This window comes from Manis javanica, chromosome 3 (genome assembly GCF_040802235.1).
Source record: "Manis javanica isolate MJ-LG chromosome 3, MJ_LKY, whole genome shotgun sequence".
Lineage (NCBI taxonomy): Eukaryota > Metazoa > Chordata > Mammalia > Pholidota > Manidae > Manis > Manis javanica.
This window is the reverse complement of record NC_133158.1, coordinates 162,008,308-162,029,877: the sequence shown is the minus strand read 5'-3', so window position 1 is coordinate 162,029,877 and position 21,570 is coordinate 162,008,308. Positions and strand designations below refer to the sequence as shown.

General features: G+C 46.1%; 1 long non-coding RNA gene and 1 pseudogene across 1 annotated transcript in view; one reads left to right on the top strand and one right to left on the bottom strand.

Annotated features, from left to right (window-relative positions):
• LOC140848224 (uncharacterized) overlaps positions 1-21,570 on the bottom strand; it is a 91,011-nt gene that overhangs the window by 21,940 nt on the left and 47,501 nt on the right. The window lies entirely within an intron of this gene.
• LOC118967141 (glycine cleavage system H protein, mitochondrial-like) lies at positions 734-17,824 on the top strand (annotated as a pseudogene).

Here is a 21,570-nt window from a genome sequence, read left to right as displayed (position 1 = left end):
AAACAAACAGCACATGCTCTTCAGAGTCCAGTGGACCTTTCTGGAGCGGGCTTGTTTCCACAGGCTAGACTTACAAAGGGCCAAGGTGGAGTCATGGAGAGAAATGGCCTAAGATGAGACGAAGGAGAATTCTAATCCCTGCTCCAGCTGTTACCAGCTGTGTGACTCAGCACGTCACTTAACCTCTCTGAACCTGTTTCTTCATCAGAAGGACATTGTTCATACTACTTAGTTCACAGGTAATGTAACCTGTGAGGGTTAGGGATAAGATGTGTAAAGACTGGAAAAGAGTGCTATTTTCCACATAGTAGGTGCTCTGTGTGGAAGCTTTATAGTATTACCATCTGCCTTCCTGCTCTGCTGTGAGTTTTCAGTCTGCTGGCCCTCAGTGGCATGGTCTGCCCAGTGATCTCAGGAGAGGGGAAAGGCTTGAGATGTAGGACATTCCTCTCCTCAGCCAACTCTGGTATCACCAGCTGCAGAGGGAGGGCTTCCCTTACCCCTCCATGGTCCCATTCATGACAGGTTTGATTCATAAAATTCCACCTAAGCCCCTGCTCTCTAGGTGCTCACTCTGAAGCTAGGCAACATACATCACATGATCTGGGCAACGAGAGGCATGTGTACTGACGATTAGGGGAGCACAGAGAAGATACCAGGAACAGTGTCTGGGAGGTAGGAGCATTAAGGAGTTCGTGCTTCAGGTGTGTTTAAGAAGATGAGTCTAGCCAGAATGAGGAAAAGGGACTGCACGTATGAGACTCAGGACTCTGGTGGCCAGGGGAAAGGTGAGGAAACCAATCAAAGCAGAAGGACAGCCTGGTGGCCCACTGACAGCTGGGCCAGGTTTATCTTCACTCTGGAACCAGAAGGGAAAATCAATTTGACAAATGGAAAAAGTCTCACGCCCAGGAGTCAAGTTACCAATGAGGCAAGTTGGATATGCTGCAACCCTTCCGTTAGCCTCCCTCCTGAGGCACTGTGAGCCCAGCCCAGGATAGGCCCAGCTACACAAGCCCATGATACAGACCATTGCACTGGGTGGGAGCTGGAGATGGGCCTTGGGAAATAAGTAGGAAACAGCACAAGGTGGGCTGCATCTGGCCTGACACAACCTCTCAGCCATCCACCCTCATAGGGACAGACCAGAGCTTCTCCTTTCTCAGAAATAACCCAGAACCCTTCTTGCTCTCCCTCTACCTGCCACTACTATGAGCTGAGTGAGCTACCAGCCTCTCACCCAGGTGTCAGTCCTGCTCCTGCCCAATGACAGAACTGCTGTCCAACAAAATGGCCAGGATAGAGAGATCGTTTAGTCCCTGTGATGCCAAGTCAACTTGGCTGGGCTATAGTACTCAGATATTTGGTCAAAGGTGTATGAATATTGCTGTGAAAACATTTATTAGGTGAGATTAACATTTAAATCAATAGACTTTGAGTAAAGCAGATTACCTTCTATAGGGTGGATGGGCCTCATCCGTCAGTTGAAGATCTTAGGAAAAGGCCATACCTCCCCTAAGGAAAGGGAATTCTGCCAGCAGACTGCTTTCAGACTTGAACTGAAACACCATCTCTTCCCTATGTCTCCACCCTGCCAGACTACCCTACCCTTCTTGCCAGCCTGGACAATTACATAAGCCAATTCCTTAAAATATATATGTATGCAAATACACACACATGCACTAACACACATGCACACACACACAAAATATCCATCCCCTGTTGGCTTCTGGAGAACCCTGACTAATACAATCAATCCACCAAGGGTGATGGAGGTCCCTAGGTTGGGTACAATGTGGGGACAGTACTGCTTTTATGGATGGGCCACCACCTTTTGGAGTCCACCTTAAGCATCATTTACTAAAATGCATGTACACCTTCACACACACACACACACACACACACACACACACACACACACACATACACACGATACCCCTATCCTACCTAAGTAAATCTTAAGCCCTTATTCACGCCAAGACACCTGCAATAAGTCCAGACAATATACACAGTTGGAAATGGGTGCACCAAACCAGTCCTCTCTCTGACTAATTTCCAGATGGCACCTCCCTGAGGGCAGGTAGGTGGTTGATTAAGCACTCGGCCACTTACTGAGTGTATGTTCTTGCACAGTGATTTGACCTCTCTGGTCTCAGTTTTTTCTCTTGGAAAATGGGAATAATAATAGTATCACTCTCTTAGGATTATTGGGAGAGTTAAACAAGGTAGAGCGCTTAGCAGAGCTCCTGGCTACTCCCAATAAAGCATTCTTAATAATGAATATTATTCTCACTTATAATATGCATGCATGTTCATCACACTTAAACATGTAAGACTATAAAGCAGGGCTTGTGGTTCTTTTCATGAAGGCCTCAGGAGAAGACTTCACCATTGCTTTTAAATCAACTCCTTATACCACAGAGGCTGGCAGCCATTATCTCCTTGGATTCTCTCTACATCACAGGGTACAGAGTAGCTAACCCCATATGCAGGTGGGAAAGTGAAGCAAGGGGACAGACAGCATGTGGTACACTTAATTTGGTGATGGAGCCTGACCTAGAACCTGCAGCTCCTGTGCACCTGCCCACTTTACTCCACAGAGCTCTGCTGGTTCCTATTGGTTCTGCTTGAGCAGATGAGCCTAGGAAGCAGCCCAGGCAGACAGCTCTGAGGCAGTGACCTAGAAGCTCCATCTACCATCAGGAAATCCTTCATGTCTTGCCTAAAACCCTCTTGCTCTCTTTCAGCCTGCCTCTTTGGGTTTAACAGAAGTCACTACCCTTGGCCAAAGCCATATTTAATTTGCAGTCCTGTGTTCTCTTTCAAATATACAGAAGCCCAATTTTTTTCCTTTCTGCTCTCTTAAGATTTACTTTCCAAGAGTCAATCTTATAACCTGCCCTAGCCAGACTCTACCTGGAATACCACAAAGACATGAAGAGGAGCTTTAACACAGAGTTTTCCCTTGGCAGCCATGTCTAAAGACCTCAAGCATCAGAAAAAAGAAATTAATGTGGTATTGGGCCCTTGTTTAAACACAGAGCTACATCAACTGGAAAGTCCAGAAAGACACTGACACTGAGGGTCAGACTCGCCTACTAGTTCTCTCTGCCATGTGTCTGTGAGCAACCCACTTTGTCTATGTGTGCCTCAGTTTCTCCATCTATGAAATAAATGAGTGAGGTGGTTAATTTCTAAAGTCCTAAATATCTAGGATTCTCTGATATACAGCTGCAGCCTCATAGAGAACTAACCACTAACGTCAAGAAAAACTATGTCATTAGTGTGGCACATGGATAAAGAAACAAAACCCAGTTTTATGCTGCCTACAAGAGACTCCTTTTAGACCCAAATACATACATGGACTAAAAGTGAAGGGATGGAAAAAAATATTTCATGCAATTAATAGGGATAAAAAAAGTGGAATTAGCAGTAATTATACCAGACAAAATATAATTCAAAACAAAGCAACGAGAGACAGAAAGGGATATTGCATAATGATAAAGCGATCAGTCCAACAAAAGGATATGACCATTATGACTGTCTATGCACCCAACACAGGAGCACCTAAATATGTAAAACAAATACAAACAATTAAAGAGGAAAATAGATTGCAACTCATTCATTTTATGAGACTTTAACACACATTTACATTAATAGATAGATCAACCAGACAGAAAATAAATAAGGAGATAGACACACTGAACAATACATTAGATCAGATGGACTTAACAAATATATACAGAACATTCCACCCAAAAGCAAGAGGATAAACATTTTTCTCAAGTGTACATGGAACATTCTCCAGAATAGATCACATATTAGGCTACAAAAGAGCCTCAGTAAATTTTAAAAGATTGAAATTGTATCAAGCAAATTCTCAGAAGACAATGGTATGGAACTAGAAATAACTCACACACAGACAAAAAAAAAAAGCCTACAAACACATGGAGGCTAAACAAAATGCTTCTAAGTAATCAATGAATCAATGACAAATTAAAACAGAAATCAAGCAACACATGGAGACAAGTGAAAACAAAAACACGGCAATCCAAAATTTGTGAGATGCTGCAAAAGCAGTTCTAAGAGGGAAGTACAGAGCAATACAGGCCTAACTCAAGAAACAAGAACAATCCCAAATAAACAGCCTAACCTCACAATTGAAGAAACTAGAAAAAGAAAAAGAAACGAAACCCAAAGTGAGTAGAAGGAACATAATAAAGATCAGATCACAGCAGAAATAAATACTACAGAGAAAAATAAAACAACAGAAAAAATCAACAAAAACAAGAGCTGGTTCTTTGAGAAAATAAACAAAATAGAAAAACCCCTAAGTAGATTTATGAAGAGGAAAAAAGTAAACAAATAAACAAAATCAGAAATGAAAAATAAACAATGGACACCACAGAAATACAAATAATTATTAGAGAATTCTATGAAAAATTATATGCCAATAAATTGGACAACCTTGAACAAATGGACGAATTCATAGAAAAATACAATCTTCTAAGACTGACCTAGCAAGAAACAGAAAATCTGAACAGACCAATTACCAAAAATGAAATTGAATTGGTAATCAAAAAACTTTCAACAAACAACAGTCCATTAGCAGATGGCTTCCCAGCTGAATTCTACCAAACATTTAAAGAAAAGGTAATACCCATCCTTCTTAAAGTATTCCAAAAAATAGAAGAGGAGGGAATAATTTCAAACTCATTCTATGAGGCCAAGATCACTGTAATACCAAATCCAGACAAAGACACCACAAAAAAAGAAAAATTTAGACCAATATCCCTGGTAAACATAGATGCAAAATTCTTCAACAAAATGTTAGCAAACCAAATTCAAAAGTATATCAAAAGGCTCATCTATCATGATCAAGTGGGATTTATTCTAAGGATGCAAGAATAGCGCAATATTCATAAATCACACAACATCATATATAACATTAACAAAAAGAAAGATAAAAACAGATGATCAAAGGAGGTAAGGGGAAAAGGGGGCATTACGATTAGCACACATAATGTAGTGGTGGGGCACATGGGAAAGGCAATGTATTCAGAGAAAACAGGTAATGATTCTATAGCATCTTGCTGCGCTGATGGACAGTGGCTATAATGGGGTATGTGTGGGGCACTTGATGTTAAGGGGGGGTCTAGTGACCATAATGTTGTTCAAGTAATTGTACATTAATGATACAAAAAAAAAACAAACAGATGATCATCTGAATAGATGCTAAAAAAGATTTTGACAATATTCCACACCCACTCATGAAAAAACTCTCAGCAAAATGGGTATAGAATCAAGATAATTTGATACTGGCACAAGAACAGACCCATAGACCAATGGAACAGACTAGAGAGCCCAGATATAAACACAAGCATATATGGTCAATTAATATACAATAAAGGAGCCATGTACACACAAAGGGGAAATGACAGCTTCTTCAACAGCTGGTGTTGGCAAAACTGGACAGCTACAAGCAAGAGAATGAAACTGGATTATTGTCTAACCCCATACACAAAAGTAAACTCAAAATGGATCAAAGACCTGAATGTAAGTCATGAAACCATAAAACTCTTAGAAGAAAACATAGGCAAAAATCTCTTGAATATAACCATGAGCACCTTTTCCTGAATGCATCTCTTTGGGCAAGGGAAACAAAATAAAAATGAACAAATGGGACTACATCATGCTAAAAAGCTTCTGTACAGCAAAGGACACTATCAGCAGAACGAAAAGGCATCCTACAGTATGGGAGAATATATTTGTAAATGACATATCTGACAAAGGGTTCACATCCAAAATTTATAAAGAACTCACATGCCTCAACACCCAAAAAGCAAATAACCCCATTAAAAAATGGGCAGAGAATATGAGCAGACAGTTCTCCAAAGAAGAAATTCAGATGGCCAACAGACACATGAAAAGATGCTCCACATCACTAATTATCAGGAAATGCAAATTAAAACCACAGTGAGATATCACCTCACACAAGTCAGGATGGCCAGCATCAGAAAGACTAATAACAACAAATGCTGGTGAGGATGCGGAGAAAGGGGAACCCTCCTACAATGCTGGTGGGAATGTAAACTAGTTCAACCATTATGGAAAGCAGTATGGAGGTTCCTCAAAAACCTAAAAATAGAAATACCATTTGACCCAGGAATTCCACTTCTAGGAATTTACCCAAAGAATGCAGCAGCTCAGTATGAAAAAGACATATGCACCCCTATGTTTATCGCAGCACTATTTACAATAGCCAAGAAATGGAAGCAACCTAAGTGTCCATCAGTAGATGAATGGATAAAGAAGATGTGGTACATATACACAATGGAATATTATTCAGCCATAAGAAGAAAACAAATCCTACCATTTGCAACAAATGGATGGAGTTAGAGGATATTATGCTCAGTGAAATAAGCCAGGTGGAGAAACACAAGTACCAAATGATTTCACTCATCTGTGGAACATAAGAACAAAGCAAAAACTGAAGGAACAAAACAGCAGCAGACTCACAAAACGCAAGAATGGACTAACAGTTGCCAAAGGCAAAGGGACTGAGAAGGGTGAGTGGGAAGGGAGGGAGAAGGGGAATAAGGGGCATTACGATTAGCACACATAACCAGTGGGGGCACGGGGAAGGCAGTATAGCCCAGAGAAGACAAGTAGTGACTCTATAGCATCTTACTATGCTGATGGACAGTAACTGTAATGGGGTATGTGGTGGGGACTTGATAATGGGGGGAATCTAGTAACCACATTGTTGCTCGTGTGATTGCATATTAATGATACCAAAATAAAAATAATAAATTTATTAATTTTTAAAAATGGGTACAGAGGGTACATACCTCAACATAATGGAGGCCTTCTATGACAAACCCACAGCCAACATAATACTTAATGGTGAAAAGCTGAAAGCTTTTCCTGTAAGATCAGGAACAAGACAAGGATGTCCACTCTCACCACTATTAATCAACATGGTACTAGAGATCCTAGCCACTGCAGTCAGACAAGACAAAGAGGTAAAAGGCATCCAAATTTGCAAGGAAGTAGTTAAACTGTTACTATGTGCAGACAACATGATATTATACATAAAAAGCCCTAAAGACTCCACCAAAAAACTATTAGAACTAATAACTAGATTCAGCAAAGTTGCAGGATACAAAATTAATACACAGAAATCTGTTGTGTTCCTATATACTAACAACATACTAGAAGAAAGAGAAATCAGGAAAACAGTTCCATTTACAATTGTATCAAAAAGAATTAAATACCTAGGAATAAAATTAACCGAGGAGGTGAAAGACCTATACCCTGAAAACTATAAGACACTTGTAAGAGAAATTTAAAAAGACAAAAATAAATGGAAATCTATCCTGTGCTTATAGATAGGAAGAATATTATCAAATGGCCTCCTGCCTAAAGCAATTTACAGATTCAATGCAATCCCTATCAAAATACCAATGTTATTTCTCAATGAACTAGATCAAATAATCTTAAAATTCACATGGAACCACAAGAGACCCCAAATAGCCAAAGTAATCCTGAGAAAGAAGAACAAACCTGGGTTATTAACATCCTGACTTCAAGGTATACTACAAAGCTGCAATAATCAAAACAGTATGGTACTGGCACAAGAACAGATCCATAGATCAAGGGAACAGAATAGAGAGCCCAGATATAAACCCACATATATATATGGTCAACTAATGTAAGTAAAGGACCCATGAATATACAACAAAAAATGACAGCCTCTTCAACAACTGGTGTTGGCAAAACTGGACAGCTACATGTAAGAGAATGAAACGGGAGTACAGCCTAACTCCATACACAAAAGTAAACTCTACTTGGACCAAAGACCTGAATGTAAGATATGAAACCATAAAACTCTTAGAATAACACATAGGCAAAAATCTCTTGAACATAAGAATGAGTAATTTTTTCCTGGACACATCTCCTTGGGCAAGGGAAATGAAACAAAAAATGAACAAGCGGTACTACATCAAACTAAAAGTTTCTGTAGAGCAAAGGATGCCATCACCAAAACAAAAAGGCATCCTACAATATGGTAGAATATATTCATAAATTATTTATATGATAAGGGGCTAACATCCAAAATATATAAAGAATTGACATGCCTCAACACATAAAAAACATAAAAATGGGTGGAGGGCCTGAACAGACATTTCTCCAGAGAAGAATTACAGATGGCCAACAGGCACATGAAAAGATGCTCCACAGCACTAACCATCAGGGAAATGCAAATCAAAACCACAATGAGATATCACTTCATACCAGTCATAATGGCCACTATCCAAAAAACAAGAAATAACTAGTGTTGGCAAGAATGTGGAGAAATTGGAACCCTCCTACACTGTTGGTGGGAATGTAAACTGGTGCAGCCAGGGTACAAAGCAGTATAGAGGTTCCTAAAAATACTAAAAATTGAAATACCATATGACCCAGTAATTCCACTTTGAGGAATTTAACCAATGAAAACAAAATCCTTGATTCAAAAAGAAATATGCATTCTTATGTTTATCATCCCATTATTTACAATAGCCAAGATATGGAAGCAACCAAAGTGTCCATCAATAGGTGAATAGATAGAGAAGATGTGGTACATATACACAATGGAATATTATTCAGCCATAAAAAGAAAAGAAATCCTGCTATTTGCAACAATGTGGATGGACCTAGATGGTATTATGCTCAGTGAAATAAGCCAGGCAGAGAAAGACAACTACCATATGACATCACTTATTTGTGGAAATATAAAAACAAAGCAAAACAAAATGAACAGAATAGCAGTAGACTCATAGACACTAAGAAGTGACTGGTAGTTACCATGAGGGAGGGTTAGGGTGGGTGGGTGGAGAGAATAAGGGTGATAAAGGAGCACAAAAATCCTCAATTATAAAATAAGTTGGTCACAGGGGTGGTATAACAGCATAGAGAATATAGCCAATGATTATGTAACATGTACTTATGTTGACAGACAGTAACTGCAGTAGTGGGGGTGAAGATTTAATAGTATGGGTAACTGTTGAACCACTACATTGCATACTTGAAACCAATATAAGATTGTGTATCAATTCTCCAATTTAAAAGAAAAAGAAAAAAATATGTCATGAATGCTACTCTTACCCCAAGTCTCTGGGATAAATCATTGATTGGTCACAGCTGTTCCTTCCTCCTGAGCCACGCCCAGACTAGAAGCCTCCTCCACATAGCACTCCAGTAGCTACTACCAATAATCCAGAGTTAACACATGAAATCTGTTTGCATCAGAAACTTCAAGCCCCTGAAAGTTGGCCCACAGTCTAAATCCCCCAGTACTGCCCACCCAGGCTGTGGGAACCATGAGGGCTCTGCATTCTCTGAGCATGGATTTCAGAAGCACTTGCCAGCATCCCACAGATGGGTGCACCTTAAGCTAAGCTGGACCTGTCCTCATCACTCTGAAACTTCCTAGGGTCAGATGCCCACATCCCAGGGCCCACAGGAGCCCTGGAAGATGTCTCAGGAGCAGTTACTTATATCCTAAGGAACAACTCCAGAGAAGCAGAAAGAACAACTCCAAAGAAAGGGTGAGCTCGGGCATTGCAAGACCCAGGCCAGGTATGCCCAAAACACACACGCACACATGTACATGCACATGCTGCCTAACCAGCTCGGGTGTTCTTGCGTGCACACTCACACACGCACTCTCAGAAGGGCTCCTGGGTGGAAATGACCTGCAACAGTGCCATCTAGTGGGGGCCTGGGGCTGTCCTGCCCTCAGAGGATCCCTGGCTGAACCCCAGAGATGGTCTTGAGGGCCAAAGCCCTGGAGGTCGTGATTGTGTCTTATGGAGAAGGAAATGAAAGAAGTGATGATGTGAGATTCTGTCTACCTTGGCACGCCTCACCACCCCACTAGATTTGCACCTCCGCACAGTGCTAACTGACCCCTACCCCACCCCCATGACCCACAACCCAAATGCCCTGCTCTTGTCAAGTCCAATCCCCTGGGGCCCTGCCACAGCCCTTCTACCCCAGCACACTGTCTCCAGCTCAGACACACATTTCCGGCAAATGTCAGCAAGGCTCCAGACAGATTCTGGTTCAATTATTCCCCAATTTTGCAGTTTTCTGCCTTTCAATCTCAGTTTACTCTTCTGTATAATGGAAGAATAACGATACCTTCCTGACTGGGCTGCTGTGTCCACAATGATTCCAAGAGCCCAGCAGCACCCAGGAAGGCCTTGGTTCAGGGTGGTCGGGAAGGCCGTCTGCCAGAGACCAAGGCAGGACTCCCTCCTGTAGGGACAGGGAACCCCTGGACAGCCCCTCCCCACCCCTGGGGACTCTGCCCCATCCCCCTTCAGGATGGGTAGAACACCATCATTTTAAATCACTAAAGATGACAGGGCTCCATGCCAGGAAGAGCACTCCTTGCCTTTTTAGAATCTGCAGAAAGATCTGTTGTAACTTAACGATCTCTGGTTCGGATGCTCCAGCCAGTGTGACCCAACAGAAATATCACCACTGACCACATCAGGGGACTCTGTGCCGAGCAGGAGATTCACTAATTCCCCCCTCAGCAAAGGCGGCTCTCTCACGGGCTGGAGGCCACCACGAATGGAGGGCTTTTGTAAGGACACTGAGGGAGTGAGGCCCTGGAGCCCAGGATGCTGCCAAGGCTGAGCAGGAGACAGAAGAGTGCCCCAGCGGCCCCAGCCTGGGGACGCTGCCACGCGAGCCCCAGCTAGAACACCCAGCCCCTCAGCCTGTTGCAGGGGAAATGAAACCTGGGCCATTCTTTATGCCTGTGGGAAGGAGGAAGAAGCCTCAGATGGTGGTCTGAAATGGCTGTGTGACCTGGGGGCTGGGGGGATTTCCCTTCTTTCCTCAGAGCCCCAGAGCACATGGGCTGAGGAAGGCTTGGAGGTGGGGTCTGATGGAACCTGAGACCCACCACCTTGCCCTGAGACCCCACTCTCAAATGGCTTCCAAGCCCTGCCCCTCTTCCTGCCCACCCTGATCCTGCCCCTGGGCCTGCAGCTACTCTGTCAGCTGAGCCTCTGCCCCAGCCACCCAGCTTCACTCAAATCCTCCACTCTCCCATTCCCTGCACTTCGCTAAAACATCAAGGCCCCTTCTGTGCGTCCTCCCATTATCGCAGACGGGCAGCGGTGGTTCCACTGAGGCCTCCTGCCTCTAGTTCCTGTCCACCTGCCTCCCCACATTCCCTCCTTTCTTAGGCCCAGACACCAGCCAGGGGAGGCCAAGACCAAACCAGAGGCCCAGGTGAGAGATCAACAGACCAGCCCTGACCAGGATGGGGAAAGTGGAGTGGGCAGAAGGAGCCACTGAAAGGAAGAGAATGGTATTGTCTCAGGAGGGTCCCTCAGAATGCAGAGGGGGCAGGGCGGTGGCAGGGCCTGAGAGGTGCTGGCCACTTCACCTACACGCTGTCTCTTTTAAATGGCACAAGAGGCTGTGAGGTTCTGGGATACGTTCCCCACAGGCAGAGCCCTCACGATTATGGGACTCACCTCTCCTGAGGCCACCAAGGTGGGTGAAGGAACCTGGCCTGAGACTCATGTCTATGACCCAAGGCTGCTTCAACCATGAGGCCAGTTCTGTGGGTGTGGTCTTGTGGAGTGGTCTGGGCTGGAGGCCATGGCCATGGCAGTGAGGCGCCGTCATTGACAAATTCTGGCCAGGGACTGGGCACACAGACTGGAAATCTTCCCCAGTCCCAGGGACAATCAGAGAGAAATGGACAATGATGCCCTCATTGCTCTCTTAGATCAGGTAGGGGGTGCCACGGCAGGGACTGGGTGAAGGGGGGGGGTTATGTTCAAATCTCCCATAATTTCCCCCTTGCCACTAGCTCGCACTAGACTACCTCTGACCCTGTGAGAAGGTCAGAACCCCCAACATTACACAACCCACTGGGAAGTGCACGCTGGAAGGAGAAAGCCCACAGCATAGTCAGGAAGTGGCACAAAAAGGAAGGATTTTGTTGTTGTTCTTTGGAAGGATTCAAGGATATCTCACAGCATCTGAGGACAGATAGTGTAGGCAGGCCTCACAGGAACTAAACTCACATATGCTGCATCACAGGAGCCATGGGGGTCTATCTGTGTCTGTCTGTCTCTCTTGAGTTTTTCTGCTCACTTACATGGCCCCATCATGACCAACCAGAATCTAGCCTCAGCTCTTAAGCTGAGCATCCTGCCAGATGCTCACATGCCCACAACCTTTCTCTGTTTCTGAGTTCAAATCTCAAGAGAGAATCTGATTGGCTTAATCTACCCCATGATTTGGGTCCTCTAGAGTCAGGTGACCTCCCTTATCCCATGAGCTGTAGGGGGCCCCAGGGAACCTGGAGGGGGACTGTGGTTAGGGTTGGGTCAGCTGGCACAAACAGAGCAACATGAGGGTGTGATGTGAGAAGGTGGGGACAGGAGGAATATTATAGATGGAAGGATGGATGGATGAATAGATAGATGATAGAGAGAGAGATGTAAAGATGTTTCATTCAGCACTGTTTAATCATGTTAATCATAAAAAAAAAGTCAGTGTTTCTCACTGGTTCACTTAAATGCATTAATTCACTATGTATTTACTGAGCATGTGCTGCTTTCCAGATCTGAATGGAGCACTGAACAGTGAGACAAGGAAGTCGAGACTCAGTTCAGAAGACGTGCAGTCACCATATGGGTAGAGGACCAAGCCACAAGCAGCCTCTCAAAGGGAGGTACGAGGTGAAGGCTGGCAGTCACCTCCAGAGAAGAAAAAAGTAATAACAAATAACCAACAAATGAAATAAACTAAGCCCCAGAGAGAAACCTGCAAAGCAACTAAGGTGCCATGAATAGTAACGGGTAGGCCCTTCCCTGGCAGGGAGCAGATAACTGCATCCAAGCCTGCAGGACAGCAGCCAAGAGCGCAGAAGGGACGGCTCCTCTCCGGACCCAGCAGGTCTGGGCTCCAGGTCTGAACCTGTCTTTTGGCCTGAGAGCCAGCAGTCCCAGCCAACAGATACGGGATCCCTGCCTCTACCTGAGCTTAATTCAAACCATTCTGTCCGGCCCTAATTTGGAACTTTTATTGGGTTTTAGGTTACTCTATATATGGCACAATAGAAATACTTTTTTCAATCTTAAATTAGAAACACACCACAGGAGGATTTTTTTGAAGCTTTTTTAACAAAACTGTAGAGTGAAATGTCTTCAACTCTGCCACTGAAACCTAACCAAAGTAACCTTCCACTAGAGAAACTTTGATACCAAGAGTGGCATGTGTCCTCTGGAATGTGCTTTTCTCCCTCTTTTCCAAAAGTAGTCGGCAGTGGTCCTCTAATTGGTCTGGGATGTGTGAGTGAGTGTTGAGAGTAAAAATACTCTGGGGCCTTCCCAGAAGACCAGCAGCAGAGAGGGACAGAACAAAATCACCAGTCTGGCTGGCTTTTCAAATGGGTATGTCCCTTGCCACCCTTTCCTGCTCTAAAGTGAGGCGTGGAGAGAAGGCTGTGCTCCAGGGGGATCAGGCCAGGGCTCCTAACTTGCCTGACATATTTAGACACTTGAAACAAGTTGTAAAGGGGGACCATTCTCATGACAGGAGGGGGTGCTAGAGACCAGGGCACATATAGTCTGCCCTCCAGGTGGCCCAAAAGTACTTAAGCCAGAAAATGCTTCTGGTGGCCCTGCTAGAAACAGAGCCTCCACTGAGCACTCCTCCAAGGAACACATTTCACACTCAGAGGAGGGGCTCCAGGAGCTGCTGTGCATTCTGGCTGTACCCCTGCTGGTCATCAGAAGGATGGCCTGCTGAATGACCGCGGACTCAGGCGTATGGCTCGGCATATGGCAGAACCAAATCCTTTGGCATTTGGGGCCCAACTTAGAATTTTGGAATGAATGTAGTTATCTTTTGGAAGGAAATTAAGGCAATGAATAAGAGGCAGCTGATAAAACACCTGGGGGAAAAAAGGACAATAATGAGAATATACACATATTTGTCCTATATGGGGTAATCTAATTTCCTTGAATTGTGCCAAGAAACCCTGAAATCTAAAAACCAGAGCATCAGTCTCCAAGGCTATGATTTGTCCCTGTGATCTGACCACCACCTCAAGGGCAGAGCAGCTGGCCAGCTTGATGCCACTGTCACCACAGTGGGGTAATGCAAGCACAGGGCCAGGAGGACAAAATTGTCCCTCTGGAGAGCCAGGAAAGGGTGGCTCATTCCTCGGTGCACTGGGTAGGGATGGGATTGTGTTTGCCATCTACTCCCATGAGCCAACTGGTTGAGCGACAAATGCCAAGTAGAATGAAAACAATCTGGTACCACGAGCCTTTGGCACCTGAGGTTGCATGGGGCACCTTGCCCTCTCTTGAGCACAACCCCAACCCACAGCTCTGCCTGTGGCCCCTCTGATGCTGGGGCTTCCTGCATGTCTGCACCCAGTGCTGGCTCTGGTTCCCGCTCACCACTGTGGGCTGGTAGGGAGGAAGTGACCTTGGATATTGAGACTGGAGCTTGGTGGCGAATGGTGAGGGAGCTACATGGGCCATGGGCATGGCCCTTGGGCATGCGTTACAGAAAGAACTCTAAGAGGAAAATGGTCTCAGTGAGCTGGAAAAGGCAAAAAGGCTTTCCTGAGACAGGCCTGGAGTTGGGCCTTTAAGGACAGGAGAAAGGGAAGGTATGTAAGGCAGGTGGTATAGCCCGCGCTAAAACACGGGGGGAAGGAAGACGGTGTGTCGGGGATAGCCAAGGCAGGACAGGCGGCTTGCCTGGCCCAAGAGCTGGAATAAGCAGATTCATCCTCCCAAGTTTATTCCCTGGGGGCCTCACCTTCCAGAGTCCCCTGAGGTGGCTCCTCAGATCTGAAATGCCACCTGACACAGAGAGACCAGGCAGGGCTCTCTGGAAGGGCATCCAGCCTTCCCACCTCCCACCGCCAGGCTGAAGTTTCCATGGTGACTAGGAATAGGCGAAGCCAGCTGGTCCTGTTGCCCTCTCCCCCATTTCCAGCCCCCACAATCTTGGGTAGCGGCTTCTACCATTGATAACTCTCCAAAAACAGGCTCCGTCTGCCCTGCGTTAGGACACAGGGGTCAGGGCGAGCTCTGGGCCTTGGGCACAGTCACCTAGATGCTGGGTAGGTTGAAAAGACTGGGGTCCGGCCCCCCACCCATCTCGGCCTTGGGAAGATGACTCCGTAGCACTGGGAACCCAGGGAGCCACACTGCACTGTCAGGAGAGGGAAGGGGGGAGCTGGGCACCTTCAGGCCCCTCCCCCCAAAGTCAGGGACCGGTGCCAGCCTGGCTTTCCACTGATCTCTGAAATGGAAAAGGTCACAGGCTCTTCTTATCTGAAGTGGCCCACTGTGGGGACAGCAACCATCCAGCTTCTCAGCCACTGCCAGGCCTCGAGGTTTCCCTAAGCATCACAGTCTCCCTTAATCAGCCTCAACCGACATCTCCGTTAACTCAGCTATGTCCTTCTGCTGTCTCCTCCCTCCTCCCCTTTCAGCAGAAAGAGGCACTCGGGGAGGTCATGCAGATGCCACCTCACATGCTGGGTTCCCCAGTGGAGGCTGCTCAGGCCAGCAATTCCACCTTCCCCCTTGGCCCCAGGCAGGCACTGTCAGATCCCACTGCATGGAGTGAAGGCGAAGAAGCCAGGGCCCAGTCCTACTCAGCACAGGGCCCTAGTGACCAGCACAGGGAAGTGAAAGCTCAGACCAGCTCCTGCCCCTGACAAAATCTGTCTCAGGAGGCTGCTGCCCCTTTGTGTGTATAATAAAGGATGACCCAACTCCCACGCCCCCCCCCCCCCCCCACAGTCCTGGTTTATACCTGTTGCCCCTGCTCAATTCACTCTCAGAAGTATTCCGGTTAAGATAATAAATCACACGGTCACCTTTGTTTTGCCACCCTCAAGGCCAGTGAGTGGTTAAGACAGGATTTGAACCCAGACCTGGCATCAAATACCAAGCTTACCCACCCAGACACAAGATCAACAAAGGCTCTAGGAGGGCAGATGGTGAATGATCGGGGTGGTGCTCTTGTAGAGCAGCCTGTAGGCAGCACAAACAGGGAAAGGGAGGCTCCTGGAATGTCTGCTGGAGGAGGTTACACAGTCACAGGTGGAATCCAGGTTCTGCCTCACTTAGCTGTGTGTCCTTTGGCAGGTTTCTTGGCCCCTCCGTCCCCAGCTGCCTCCTCTGTAAAATGGGACAACACAGGAAGCAGAAGGATGAGTGTGCACAAAGGTGGCAGGAGGCCTGACCCTCACGACTGGGAGAGACATCTCTGCCTCAGAGACTTGGACGGTGATCCCTGGCTGAACGTTAAGATGGCTGTGAAAAAGACATGTACTTGTAAGCAATGGTTTGCTGTCTAAAATCTCCATTTTGGCTTGAACGAAGGGGTTTAACCTCTGAATGGAATCTGGTTATCTAGGACAGAAATCAAGGCCAGGCATCCAATGTCAGGCAGACAAGTGCTTAAGAAGCCCCTGGGTGGGTGGAGGACAACTCGTTCTTCCGTTGAAGCATTAGGGACATCTGCTGGGCCAGGTCACGGGCAGGCCAGCGCCCAGGGTGCAGCCCAGAAGCTTGGGGAGGTCTGCTGCACAGTATCTGGGTGAGAGTCATCAGCAGCACCAGGAGCGGGGTGGGGGGGGTTAACCCCTGGAGTCTTGCAGACTTGAAGAAAGGTATAAACTGTAAGGGCTCCCTGAGGCAGGGGATTGTGCAGGCAGGGCCAGGGGCGCAGGCTGGAGGCCTGGTCTACAAGGGAGTGTCAGAAAGCCCAAGAAGGGCTGAAAGCCAGGACAGCTTTCCGCATCTTTCCTGTCTGGCCCTGATTCCTTCTCATATTAAAGCTCGCTCCTCTGAAAGGTCTTCCCAAACCCCACTACTAAGTGGGATTAGAATTCCCTCAGTTTAATTAGGGTCCCCTGTTACACCATATCACAGAATCTGCAATATTTGTTCAGTCAAGGAATTTATCATAATTTCTAAATAGAAATGTGTTTGCTTGTTATCTGATTATCCCCACTGCCCCAAAAGCTCCATAGGGGTAGGACTGTGCCAGTTATATCTAGCACACAAAATAAATGCTGCACAGCTCGCATCTGAATGCATGCATAATATGACTGAAATCCCACCAGTAGAACACTGTTTAAATCCTTTCACCTAATCAAACAACTTTTACTGAGTGTCTACTCTATGCCAGAACCAAAGCTGAGAAAAAAAGTGGGGTTTAAAAAAAAAAATCTTTTGGCACTTCCGCGAACAGGAAGCTGCGCGGGGCTGGGAGCCTGCGAGCTTCGGTCTGCATCCCGCGCGCCGCCTGGGGACCCGCCGCGCTCTGCCTGCCGTGGCCCTGGGCGCTGGGGGCGGCTGCCGATCAGACGCCGCGCACGGGCACCGCTCTGCTCTCCTTGCTAAAATTCACAAACATGAATGGGTAACAACACAAAATGGTATCGGAACAGTGGCAATCAAGAAGTTCGCGTAGAAAGCTTTGGGAGCTGTTGTTTACTGTAGTCTGCCTAAAGTTGGGGCAGAATTGAACAAACAGCTTGAGTCTAGAGCTCTGGAAAGTATGAAGCTGCTAGTGAATTCCATTCTCCATCAGGAGAAGGAACCGAAATTCATGAAGCCCTTGCAGAAAATACAGGGCTTGTCAACACATCTTGATATGCAAATATTCGCTGATCAAGATGACACTAAGTAATCCTTCAGAACTAGATGAACTAATGAATGAAGAGGCATATGCGAAATACATAAAATCTATTGAGGAGTGAAAATGGAAACTAGTATGGAACAACTTAATCTAGCATAGTTGCCTTAAATTACCGGTGGATAGAAAATTTTAAATGGCAGCTCTTAGCAGAACCAATGGAAAAAGAAACTGCTTGCTACAATGCTACTAGAAGAAAATGCCCCTGAACCTCCTAATGATGGCGGATGAACACAATATGCATCTTTTCCACAATACCCTATGATGTTTAGGCTAGGCTACAGTTAGAGTATTCAGAGTTGCTAAAATTATCTGTGTAAAAACTAGGTATAAAAGTTATGTAATTCAAGGATAACATTGTTATCTTAAGCCTTATATAATATAACTTGCTTGGGAGGGTGGGTGTGGAGGGAGGGAGAAAGGGATTGTGGGTACCATGATTAGTGCACACGGGGTGTGTGGGGTCACAGGGAATACAGTGTAGCTCAGAGAAGACAAATAGGGACTCTGTGGCATCTTACTACACTGATGGACAGTGACTGCAGTAGGGTGTGGGGGGACTTGATAATAAGGGTCAATGTAATAACCACATTGTTTTTCTTATGAAACCTTCATAAGAGTATATATCAATGATACATTAATAAAAAACAATAATAATAATATAACTTGCTTATATCCATTCCTGGATTTGGACAAAATACTTAATGATCTGACCCTTCCATTGGGAATACCTGGCTGTGGAGAAAGTTTTTGTTGTATACTGCCAGATGAAGAACAATACTATCTCAATTTTGCAATATACTGTATTTGCTGGTACCATTTTTATACAGTGAAGCAAAAGCCTCGCAAGAAAATAAGAATAGTTTAATAATAAAAAATTAAACATATTAAAAAAAGAGTCTTAAAATTCAAATGCCCCTGGGAGAGTTGAACTATAGGATACTATGTTACCCACATACTGGAGGGAGTGTGTTTGGCCAGTTGGTTTCTAGAGTGATAGCCAGTTCAGAGAAGGGCTTGGAGGAGGACAATAACATAAGGAAGAAAGAGGATTGTGGATCTGGGGGATGGAAGTAGACAAGCTCTGATGAGGCTCTAGGAGGAGGAGAGGATCTGGGTGCTGGGAGAGTGAGTGGGAGAGTGCCAAGAGGCTGGGCAGCACACTAAGGACAATCATGCACAGAAGATCCACTTCATCCTGCCATCACACTGCCCAGGACAGGCCCTGTGTTACGTATTTTATACGTATTAGCACATTTAACCTTCATAGCAAACCAAGAGGTAAGCAATGTTGTCCCATTTTACAGAGAAGGCACCTGGGGCCAGAGGGGCCAAGTAACCTGCCAAAGGACACACAGCTTATTCAGAGACAGAAATGGATTCAAACACCAGCTTGCTGCCTCCCAACCCTTTCTCAGCCAGGGCTACTTCCACAGCAGACCCCATCCGGACTCCTCCATGTGGGGATTTTCACATCAGTGAGCACAGGCTACCGCACAGCTCCTAAGGAAAGCGTGCTTGGCTTTCACCACAGAGAACCAGAGGGAGCCACCACCTCCCACTCTAATCTTGCCAGTCAAGGCCCCAGGCCTGGCTTCACAACCAAAGGACCTTGAAAATAAAGAGGCAGGGCCGAAGATAGTACAGAGTTCACACACTTTCCACCAAATGTTCTTCCCAATTTGGAACAGTGGGCAGCACTGACCATCAGCCATGTCAAAACCGAAGGACCTGGAACATGGGGAGACCCTAAAGTAGAGGGCAAGGCCTGGGGCCTCCACTGGTCAGAGCAGGGAGGCAGCCACAGGGGACTCTGGGCAGCAGATAATAGCCCTTTGCCCTCCACTCCCACCACAGAACACTTGCCTACCCTCAGCCCCACCAGCCATGTGGAGGGGTCTCTGGTGGGCTGGGCAGCAGCAGGATAGGGTCACTCTGTCCTGCCCCTATCTCCAGACAGGACTGTTTAACAGGGAATGGGGAGAAAGGCCAGGCTGGGGCTCCCAGTGGGCTGTCAGGATCAGAGACAGCAGGCAGGATGCTCAGAGAAGAAGCTGGAGCCCAGTGAGGCCAACCCAGGGACTAGGCCATGTTTACTGCTGGGGAAGCTGAGGCCAGACAGCGAGGGGCTATGCTTTAGGCCACAGAGTGAGGGAGTGCTACTCTGGGGCTGGTTCCCAGGCCTGAATTCCTCCACATAGCTCTGAAAATTGTGTTTCTTTCTGGCTGATGATATCCTAAGTCCCCTGGGGATTGGATAGACTCAACTGCACAGAACCAGGCTAAAGAAGGGGCTCAAGAGATCTGGAGGGTTTAAGCACCCCCTGGTGTATTCCCTCACACCTGTGAGCTTGTGGTTTGACCTCCTCCCACCCCTCATGGATGTGGCCATGGACCTGAAGCCAAGCTCCCTGAGTCCCTCAGGGAGGAGCCACCCCTCATTTCTCAGGCATTGAGAGAGAACAAGTGAGAGGCCGCAGGAGATGTGGAGAAAGCCCAGGCTCTGACAGTGTACAGAACTGTATTTAAATGCTCACTCCACACCTGCTTGCTCTTTGCTTTTAAGTCACCTCAGCTCTGTTTTCTCATCTGTAAATGGGGCCAGTAACAGTGCCTACCTCAAAGGACTGATGGGAGGCTTAAACAGCCCATATGCAACTAGCACGCAGCAAGGCTTCCTGCAGGATGTGTCTCCCCTCCTCCTCCTTATGAAGAATCTCCCCTTCCCCCACCCACGCAACCCCCGGCCTTCTAGCATGCACCTCCATGGAATCTTCCTTCCATCACAGTTTGACTCCAGCACATGGGATCAAGATCTAACATCTGGTAAATCTTTGTTGAGCCATTCTGTGTGTCAAGTCAGTGAGGACACTGTGGGCAGAGGGTGCTCATAACCAAGTGGTGCTCATAATCAGGTTGGGGAGACTACAGCTGCAGTAGGCACATAGTAGGCACTCAATAAACATCTGCCCAGAGAACTGATGAACAGCTATACAGTCAGTCAACAAACACTGTTATTCTCATTCGCATTTTCACGGTGGGCTGTCACACCCAGAGGATGTGACGAGGGCACAGAGACTTCAGGGACTTGCTTTAGGTCAGCACAACAGGCTGGTGCCAGAAACAGCCAGGTTACGAGCAGAGCAGATTTATTAACAGAATAGTCCCTGAATTGGAAATCAAATTGGCTTGAATCCCATTTCAAGCTCTGGCTTTACACTTAAGGGCTGTGTGACCTTGGGCAGGATACTTAACCTCTCCAAACATCAGGGGGGTTTTTTTGCAAAATAAGGTGACACTTTTCTCCCACAGTAGAAGTGAGGTTGGTAAGAGATTTTTGGGTGTAAAGTCGAGTGTGGCATGAGGCACTTAGAGGGGCTCAGCACATGCCCACCCCAGGCCCCCTTAAAGTAGCCAGAGTGCAGTGACACAATGAAAAGGCATTAAATACTAAAGAGTGAGGCTCAGTTCTAGAATGTCTTTAGAAGAGCAGCAAGAAAACAGCAAACCACACAGAAGCTTGTTTTTAAAGACAAAGAAAATATGATTAAGTAGCCTGAGAATGCTGTAATAAAAGAATGAAAATATTTTCCTTACCAGGGCATTTGTATGTCAATAGCTGATAGGAGATGGGAGTGGCCGCCACAAGGCCACCAGGCTCTGGCAGCAGCTACACATGAGGATCCACAAGCAGGGACTCGGCAGCAGGGTAGCAAAGCCTTTCCGGGACTCAGTTATCCAGCCTAGGAAATGGGACTGCCCAATTCGGCTCAGTCTGGCCATGGTTCCTTTCTTTTACTTTTTAAATAA